Genomic DNA, 10,289 nt, shown 5'->3' on the forward strand with positions numbered 1-10,289 from the left:
TAAAAAAAACCTGTTAGGAACTACTGTATGTCTGATATTTCATGTTTGCATCATGGTGACAGGCTGAAAGCTGCTGTTCATAGTTTTTACAGAATATTTATAGTTAATAAAAGTCTCCTGGTGTTATACCTTCAGTCATTCTGAATTACTTTGACTTTTGAGATTTTTTTAAAGCATTTGTCTCATATTATTTTTTAATATTTAATATGTAGAAAACAAGTTTGTACAAGATTAGTTGTAGTTCATACACCTTTTCTGAAAAGATATTTAACAAGTGATTTGTTTAACATTTACATCATACTGATATCTTCATGTGTGGTGCACTTGGAATAGAATTTTCTTTAACTAGAGAATAATAATAATAAAGAAAAAGTTACCTGAATCATGTCGTAGTAACATTTTCAGGTTGATTAGATAAAAACCGTAAAAAGATTTTATTATTTTTTGCCATATTGCCAAGCCTTATGGGGAAGATTTTTTTCCCCAGACATTTTTAATAAACTGGTTCAAATAACTGATTCACTAGTTTATGTACGTAATCATGCAGTGACATAGCATGTACACAAGTATATTATTAAAGCAGCCAATAATGACGTTAAACATATGTTTTAGACATCTGGAAATAAAGTTTGGTTGATGTGATAACCTGTGTGTAGTTTTGTGTGTGCACCAGTACTGCCAAATATTATTTTTTGGGTGAACTATCCCTTTAATAGCTGAATTTCTGGTGAGAGTTATAGAATGCATAATCCTAAAGAGTAATCCACCAATCAGAGAACGAGCTGTTACTTTTGTGCACCCACAAAAGAGTGCACCCACTCTTATGGGAAAAATAAGGTGGATAGCATTTCTAGTTGCTGCTACACTGTAAAAAAAAAAAAAAAAAAAAAAAAAAAAAAAACCTTAAAATGATTTGTTACCCTCCAGTCTTAGCATTTTAATTTCAGTCAACTCCAATAAGTTTAGTCAACTTGAAATGTTAAGTTGTTCTAAGTGAAAACTTCTTTGGATTTGTTACCCAGCTGCCTTAAATTTTTAAGTTGAATGAACTCAAATATCTAAGTTGTTACTTAGTACAACTTAACATTTCAAGTTGACTAAACTTTTTTGAGTTGACTGAACTTAGGCAGCTACACTACCAGTCAAACGTTTTTGAACAGTAAGATTTTTAATGTTTTTTAAAAGACATTGCTGCTCACCAAGCCTTTGTTCCAAAATACAGCAAAAGCAGTAATATTGTTACTATTTAAAATAACTGCTTTCTTTTGAATATATTTTAAAATGTAATTTATTTCTGTGATCAAAGCTGAATTTTCAGCATCATTACTCCAGTCTTCAGTGTCACATGATCCTTCAGAAATCATTCTAATATGCAAATTTGCTGCTCAAGAAACATTATATATATATATATATATATATATATATATATATATAATACTTAAAACAGTTAAGTACATTTTTTTCCAGGATTCTTTGAATAGAAAGATCCAAAGATCAGCATTTATCTGAAATAAAAAGCTTTTGTAACATTATACACTATACCATTCAAAAGCTTGAAGTCAATTATTACTTTTTTAAATACTTTTACTTAGCAAGATTGCATTAAAATTCTAAAAAACATAAAAATTTTACTGGTAGTGAATGCTAATATATATATGATGATATATTAATTAATGAGCTTTTAAAAGAAAAATGCATTTAAAATTAGAACCTCTCTCTCCTCTGACAAAACAAACCAATGTTTTGATGATATGATATGCTCCTTCTTTGGAATACATTGTTTTTTATTCATAATTCATATCTTAAAATCAGTATCATAATTTTTTTATTCAGTCATTCACAATGATTCATGGGACGAGTAGATTTTTTTCTTCATGAAGGAAGTTAAATGCATTTTTGTCAAGATTATGAAATACTTCAAATCAAAGTTTGTTGTGTTGTGATTCATCTCAGAGCTTGTTGTTTTGGTTCACAGCATTGAAGTATTATTATTAAAGAATATTTTGGAAAACAGGAATAAAGACTATGAATGGGAAAATTACTAGCAAAGCAAGGCAGGAAACAAAGTGGGTGGATAGTGTTGCACATCAAATGTCTGTCTGTTTACTTCATTTCTCCCTCTCTGGATTTTTCTTTTTTTTTTTTTTTGGTCTCTTGCCTCTTCGCAGATTTTCCACCTCGTATTTTATGAACTCTGGCTCAATCGCATCCGAGACCTTGGCCGAATCAATCCAATCGATGCTAATTGTGTGAGAGTGATAACATTGGCAGAGAGCAATGAAGCCTCCGACTATAAGAAGAGAAAATTAGAAAGAAGCTCCCAACGAAAGCGAGAATGAGAATCGCGAAAGGTGCGAGATTCTGCTGAGCGCTGATATTGAAATAAACCTAATGATTTTAAAGCAAAATATCATCTGCTGTTCCATTGGCTCACACCTTAATGTGTGAATAATGTGTTGTGCAAGGCTATAATTAGCCGTCTCACCTCTCTCTTCCCACTCAGGGAGAAACAGCGCGATAAGGAGGGCACAGCTGCTCTCAGACTGGATGAACAAAAGCACACGGCAGCAGGCGACCGGCCTCTGACTGCTCTCTTCACTCCGTCTCCCCTACAACTCGGCAGAGAAATAGTTCAGCCAAAAATAAAATTCTCTCATTATTTCCTCCATGGAGCACAAAAGGTGAGATTTAGCAGAACAAAAAAGTGAATGACGTCTTGAAAAATGACAAAAAGCACCATAACAGTGGTCTATATGACTTGATCTTTTTCAGTTCGCAAATCTCATTCATGTCCACCTCTATCTTTTAAGATAATAAGTTAATAAGTCGTAATGCCAAGTGTTGCTAATAATGCTATTAGCCACTGACATTGGTTCTTTTACCTGAGAATGGTGTGCCAAATTTAAATATGCACATATTTGATTCAAATAAAATGTTATTATGGCTAGGTAGGTAAGCCATAGGTAATATCAGCACAGCCGTGCTGATATACGGCCATATCACATATCTACACGTGTGATACTGCGTTTATATAACGGTTTGATGAGTGTGTAAATACATAAGAAATAACAACGGAGTGTCTTTAAAAACCATTTTTTTGCAGAACTACTTCCTTCCACCATGGATTCAAATTGACAGCTGACAGTTTAACAGCTGAGCCCAAACCTGTGTTACTCCATAAATCGAACAAGGTCACTTTAGAACTAGTAATGACGAAATGTTGAGTTGCTTCATTAAAAGCTTATTGTATTCTTTTAAAAAAAACAAAAAAAAAAACTCACTGTATTGTGTATGAGAGACAGATGGTCTGAGTGAGTGTGATTACCTGCATCTGGTACAGCATTCATTTTTCAGATCAATCTCACATTCTCAATGAAACATGAATGTCCGCTGAGGAAAGCGATATCTTTGTTGTACTATCCTTTCATCTGTTAAGGGTGATTTCAGATGACAGCACTGGTTGCGTCTTACAAGGTGTTGTTGTTAAAAAGAACTTTCTTATTTACAGCTGTGTTTCAGTTTCTTTCAATATAAGTCTTTACTGCTGACTCGCTCATAACACAGTTTCTTGTCGTCATCTTATGGTGGAATAATGTAACTAAAATCACCATCACTAAACACACAACATTTCCCAATACTAAATACTATTAGGCAATTCAGTCAAAAGTACAAAGGCAGCGATCTGATATTCAGCATTAAATTTACATAAAATCTAACGTTATTTGTTCCTTTGGCCAAAACTATTTGCAACAATTAATAGATTAAATGAGATGTCTACTTCCAGAACAACAATTCACAGATAATGTACTCACCCCTTTGTCATCCAAGATTTCATGTCTTTCTTTCTTCATTTGTAAAGAAATTATGTTTTTTGAGGAAAACATTTCAGGATTTTTCTCCATATAATGGACTGATATGGTGCCCAAGTTTGAACTTTCAAAACATAGTTTAAATGCGACTTCAAACGATCCCAAATGCGGTTGTAAACGATCCCAGCTGAGGAAGAAGAGTCTTATCTAACGAAACGATTGGTTATTTTCATAAAAATAATATAATTTATATACTTTTTAATATCCAGTACTCATCTTGTCTTGTATTCTGGTTCATGACAGTTAGGGTATGTTGAAAAACTCCAATCGTATTTTCTCCCTCAACTTCAAAAATCATTTCATCGTCCTATATCACTGTTTTGCCTTGTTTGTTAAGGGTGTTTGATCTTCTTTGCGTGTTTACTCTGCAAAGACTTGTTTGGAACTTCTGCAGTGATGTAGGATGACTTTGAAATGATTTTTGAAGTTGAGGGAGAAAATATGAAAATATGAGACCCTAACTGTCTTGAGCCAGAATACACAGAGTTCAGACAGAGTAAGGCAAGACAATCATTTAAGATTAAAAAGTATTTAAATTGTATTTTTAAAATGAAAATAACCGATCGTTTCGCTAGATAAGACCCTTCTTTCTTGGCTGGGATCGTTCACAACCACATTTGTGATCGTTTGAAGCTGCATTTAAACTGCATTTTGGAAGTTCAAACTCGGGGCACCATATCAGTCCATTATATGGAGAAAAATCCTAAAATGTTTTCCTCAAAAAACACAATTTCTTTACGACTGAAGAAAGAAAGACATGAAACATCTTGGATGACAAGGGGGTGAGTACATTATATCTGAACTGTTGTTCTGGAAGTGGACTTCCCCTTTAATGAGACCAAAGACTTCCCGTTAGATTTACGCAAAATGAATAACATCTCATGTTTAACCACTATAGAGACATCAGAGCCAGTGGTAAATTCCAGAACAGCTAGCCAAGGCGAGGCTGCCCTTGCGGGTTCATGAGCTCTGAACACCCGCTTACACCCTGGAGTTCACATCTCCAAAAGCACTGACGCAAATTTTCAAATAGACGTTATCTTTATTAACAAACTGCATATTTGAAGTCTAAAACTACATTCTGTGACAAAAACAGTATTATTTATAAAATTGTAGTGTATTTGGGCGTCCGCCATGACATTCGCTATGAAAAATACTGCAAGTGGAGTGATACAAACAGTGAAATTGTTCGAGGAAAGGGCTCTCAGCCAAACAGAATTGAGGACCAGAAAAAACTGTTGTATGTGTGTGTGTAAACATAGGTTTAATTTTGTTTATAATTTCTTGAAATATAACCTAGACATTTCTATCAGACCTCATCATCCTCTTGGAAACATCAGTGCACTACAGTCACTCCATTGTTTTCAGTAAAGCTGATTATTTCCCATGATGCCACTCTGTAAAACTGCCTCTCTCACCTGTGAAAGTAATATGAGCACAGTAACTATGATATACAACCACTCAGTGAGTTTGTTTCTTTATTCTGTCATTCTTTCACTGTTTAATGTGTTTAACAGCTGTGTCTGTGCTGTGTCTCATCCTCCTTCCACTCACATAATTTATAATTTATATAAATATATAAACAACACATTCTATTTTAAAATCTATATTAGACATATTTTTTGTATATTTTGTTTATCTAAAAAAAATATAATTTAATTTACTGCGTTACAGTAGACAACATATTAGCTACAGTATGTAGTACTTTTAAAACAGCATTATAGCGCTGCCTTAATTTAAATTAATAGAATTGAAAGCAGGGCTTTAGGCTTGTAATGGTGGTTATAATATTGTTATGCCATCATACAATAATGAATTTAAATGACATCTGCATATATGCCAATTTATTCTCACTACGCGAACAACTTGTGTATAATGATTTACATTTGGTTGCTTCAGACTGTCAAAACACAATAAAGATTTTATTTCCATGTGTCACTTATGTCAGGCGATAGCCAAAATGGCTGTACTGTCCTGCTTCTTCTCTTTTCCCTGAACAGATCACATGAAACTAGATGGCTGCTTGCTACTGTGGTGTGATAGCAAAAGCTGTAAAAATAATATTGGACTTGCTCACACTTCCTGTATATGGTCATCTCTGACATAGCTTTTGCCATGTGACATTTGAGGTCGGGTTTGTGGCACTGTGGGTTATCAGTTTCATGTTTATGAAAATGGGTGTGTTTCGTTAGAATGTTGTCATATACACTTGTAAATGTAGAAAACACTGAATGCTGAACATTTAATACGAATACATTAATACGTTTTGGGTGTAGCAGCAAATTACCCTTTATTCCTTATATAGCGTACTACATGTGGTGTCAGCCTATTTATAGTGTTTATAGTATATAGTGGACAAACTCTGCATAGTAAGTTTCAAGATTCACAAAAAAGTATAAAGCCAATGTGAGCAGTGCTTGTCTATGTAAACAGCTGCAAGTATATGAGGTTTGTATTTTCAGAGTTTTATATTTTATTGTTTTATTATACGTTACTTTTAGGTGTTAGGGGTTTGTTCAAATCACTAACCCTATGTTTGAGGAATATTAGCGGCGCTTGGCTTAGCAAACACTGATTGTAATGTATGCTTTTTGATATGTTGCTGAATCTAAATTTTATGTTGATTTGTCTATACACAAAATGTCCTTGCTTTCCAGCTAGTTGAGTAGCTGTTGTCTTTAAACAATAGCATTTAGCTTAGCTGTTTTTTTTTTTTTTCTGATTGAGTACTTTGAAGTGATGCTACAGTAAGTAGATTTTAGTAGCTTGCCCTACACTTTAGTTAATTAGTAAACTCTATTGAGTGAATATCATCCATTAAAAACCACAAAGTGGACAAAGTACGGTTGTAACTAGTTTTATGTAGAGCAGTAATGTTGCCAAAAGTTTCAATGCTACATTTCTCTAGGCTGTTTTATGTAGAGAGCTAATTTATGTAGCTGGCAGTTACATAATCCGGTAATTCCGTAATTCGGTAGCAAACTAATTTAATCTAGTAGCAGCATAGAGTTATTGAACAAAAGAATATTTGATTTTTCTCGCCTTGTTTCAGTTTTATGTAAAGCTACATTTTCCTTGCTTTCCAGCCTGTGTTCATACACATTTATTAGACCACCACCACCCACCAGTATGTGTAAGCTCTTTAGTCACAATAGTGTTTCTAATGCTAAAATATAATTATCTGTTATCCGTGATTTTTAGAATTTACTGTTTTACAGGAAAGGCAGAAAAATAGTATATCACTTCATTATTATTATTATTATTATTATTATTATTATTATTTTACTCAGATACCCAATTACAGTCAGTAACAACAGATACTGTGGAAAAATACATAAAAACAATGCCAGCAAGAATGCAAGCTGTTATCAAACCATCAAGGGGCCATAAAAAATAAGTTTTTATTTTTTTATTTATTTATTTATTTTTTTTTTGTTATTATGTGTGACCAAAGACTATTTTAGTAGTTACAGGTTGTTATTTGCCGAATAAATGACAAAAAATGTTGTGCTGTATGTGCTGTTTATTGACTGTAATTAGGCATCAAAAATGATAACAACAATAATTATATTGTAGCATTACTACTATGACTAAAGTAGTTAGCTACATTTTTAATAGCTTTCCAAATATAACTAGTTAACTATTTACTGTACTCCAACACTGTAAAAACAAAAACGCAATTTGTTGAGTCAACTTAAAATAGTTAGCCTGCTGCCTTAAAATTTTAAGTTCAGTCAACTCATATTAAGTTTAGTCAACTTGAAGTTGTACTAAGTGAAAACTTATATATGTAGATATTTGAGTTGACTAAACAAAAAATATGGTTTGTTAAACTTAAAAGTTGGGCTTGTTACCCAACTGCCTGAAAAGTTTAAGTTGAATCACTTAGTCACTAGGTACATTTCAAGTTGAATAAACTTTTTGAGTTGACTGAACTTAAAATTTTAAGGCAGCCGGGTAACAAATTGTTTTAAGTTGACTCAACAAATTATTTTTTGTTAACCTCATTCATGAAACCACAAAGTGGACACAGTATGTGATTTTATTAGCAGTTTTGCTAAAAGCATCAAAGCTGCATTTCTCTGTAACAAGGCTGTAGCATAACATAGTATTGTGAAATGAAATAATCTTTCTTGACAATATTTCAACAACAAAGAGATTTGTAAATGTAGCTCAAAATGATAGCCCTTAGCTTAGCTAATTTTTCTAATTGAGTAATTTAGCTATATTCAATTTAGCTATATTTTAAATAGCTTTCCCAATGTTTTAGTTATAGTTAACTACACTCATAACTACACAAATAACAGCTGCTGGGTCATTTTTACTGTCAATACAAATGATGAACCTCCTCACACACCTACCCAACCAGTGTAATCCAATTTTGGGTAATCTGTGCAAAACCGGTTAAAGGGGTTATATGATGTGATTTCAAGTTTCCTTTGTCTTTGGAGTGTTACAAGCTGTTTGTGCATATATAAGATCTGTAAAGTTGCAAAGATTAAAGTCTCAAATCCAAAGAGATATACTTTATAAAAAATTAAGACTCCAAAAATGGCTCATTCAAACACCCCCCCATAAATCTATGTCACGGTGTGTGAATATTTTCATAACACCGCCAAAATGTATATGCAAAGAAGAAAGGCGTAACTTTTATTCTTGCTGTAGGAGACGGTATGTTTCATTGTGAAAGCGAAAGTACTTTGTTTGGCCTTTCAAATGAGTACACAATTAGAAATCAGTGGTTAAGTTATATTTACAACACTGTTGCAAATATTCAAGTGTGTGCAGCGCATTTTACAGAGGACTGTTCCCTGAACCTGGGAGAGAAGCCTACAATGCTGGTTGTGCACACTATAAAGTCTGGCACTTCTGACTCACAGCCTGTAAGTACATTTTCATATTTAAAGAATTTGCTACTGGATATTCAAACGCGAGTTTTGAGCAGTGTAGAGTAGTGCTTGTTTGTTGTTTTTTGGATCACAAATACAGACATGTTGTTATGTTTATGCAGCATGACACATTGCAACACATAAAAAGACAGTATGAGTCATTAAAATCAGTAATTATGTCCTCACTGGATGCAACAAATGCCTCATTTATAATGGGTTTTATTTTATTTTTCGTCGCGCTGGGACACGGCATCATAACATGGTAAGGGCGTAACATTTCCATCACATAGTTAAGTTATTCTGCCAATCGCAACACACTGCACTTTTCAGAACAATGAACTTTGTGAAAATCTACACGTTTCAGAAAAGCGGTGCAAAGAGGAGCAACAGTAATGTACAGTGTGTGGAAAATAATGTGTTTTTTTGAACCTTAAACCACGTAAATGCATTGCATTATACCAAATACACAAAATTATGTTCTTTTAGCAACATCATATGACCCCTTTAAAACTGGTTACATTTGTCGTCGGTAATTTTGTGTTCTGTCCTGAGAGAAAACTTGACTGAAAGGTATATATAACATTGTATTCCTGTCAAATTAATTATGAAATTTAAATGTCTTTTCAAATTTTTCAAATATGTAACTTTTCAAGATATGTCATGATAAGTCATTTAATGAACTGGGACAGCCTGATAGCAGTTTTCCTCCCACAGGTTCCCATTGGCTGCTTCTGTCACCTCCTTAAACCTTTACTGAAACTGTATATGAACTGTTCTTGTCCTATATATATATTGTGACGAGCGTCCCGCTCAGTTAGCAGCGTCGCCCTGGAAACCAATGAGATCCACGCACTCACGCTCATTACGCTGGAATCAGCCTCAGCTGCACCTCATCAGCCAGCGTCCTTATAAGCCGTGTGCCGGCTGACTCACGAGAGATCGATCTCCAAAAGAGCTCTGACTAATGGTGTTTCTCTTCTCTCTCAGACAGCAGCTGAAGACTGATTCCCCTCACGTTTCACTGGATCTGCACGGAGCACGAAGACTGCGAGCACCGATTGTCAAGAGCTACCCCTCCACCAGTGGTTAACGCTTTCACTTTAACTTTTGCCTTCACGTTTGTTAATAAATCCACCCTCCGGGGCTGAACAGTGAGTTTTCTGTCCTGTCTTCCTTCCCACCCGTGACAATATATAAACAGCTTTTTTTGAGTGCATTTTAATTTTTTTAATGAAAAACATTCAATAGGTTGACAGTGACCCAGCACTATGTCAAAAAACAACACAGCAAGTGGGTTAATGTACAGTATAAAATCTAACAAAGCTGGGTCAAAATAACCCAGCATTTGTTTTGTACAATACTTACCCAGTGCTGGGTTGCCAAATAATGCATAAATGGTTGTTTTTAACCCAGCATTTTTTAGAGTGTAATGTACAGGTCTACAAATGTGGCATTCAGTATTTAGGAAACTGTGAATAATTTTACATACAGAAATTGAAAACTTGCATGTAGAAATGTGTGTCACATGCTC

General features: G+C 34.0%; 1 long non-coding RNA gene across 1 annotated transcript; it reads left to right on the forward strand.

Annotated features, from left to right (window-relative positions):
• The first annotated feature begins 2,175 nt into the window (after nt 1–2,175).
• On the forward strand, nt 2,176–9,901 carry LOC127171988 (uncharacterized). The gene is made up of 3 exons (XR_007828579.1): nt 2,176–2,351; nt 2,504–2,681; nt 9,746–9,901. It is a non-coding gene; the product is annotated as an uncharacterized LOC127171988 (long non-coding RNA).
• The last annotated feature ends 388 nt before the right edge of the window (nt 9,902–10,289 follow it).

Source organism: Labeo rohita, chromosome 10 (genome assembly GCF_022985175.1).
Source record: "Labeo rohita strain BAU-BD-2019 chromosome 10, IGBB_LRoh.1.0, whole genome shotgun sequence".
Taxonomy (NCBI): Eukaryota; Metazoa; Chordata; class Actinopteri; order Cypriniformes; family Cyprinidae; genus Labeo; species Labeo rohita.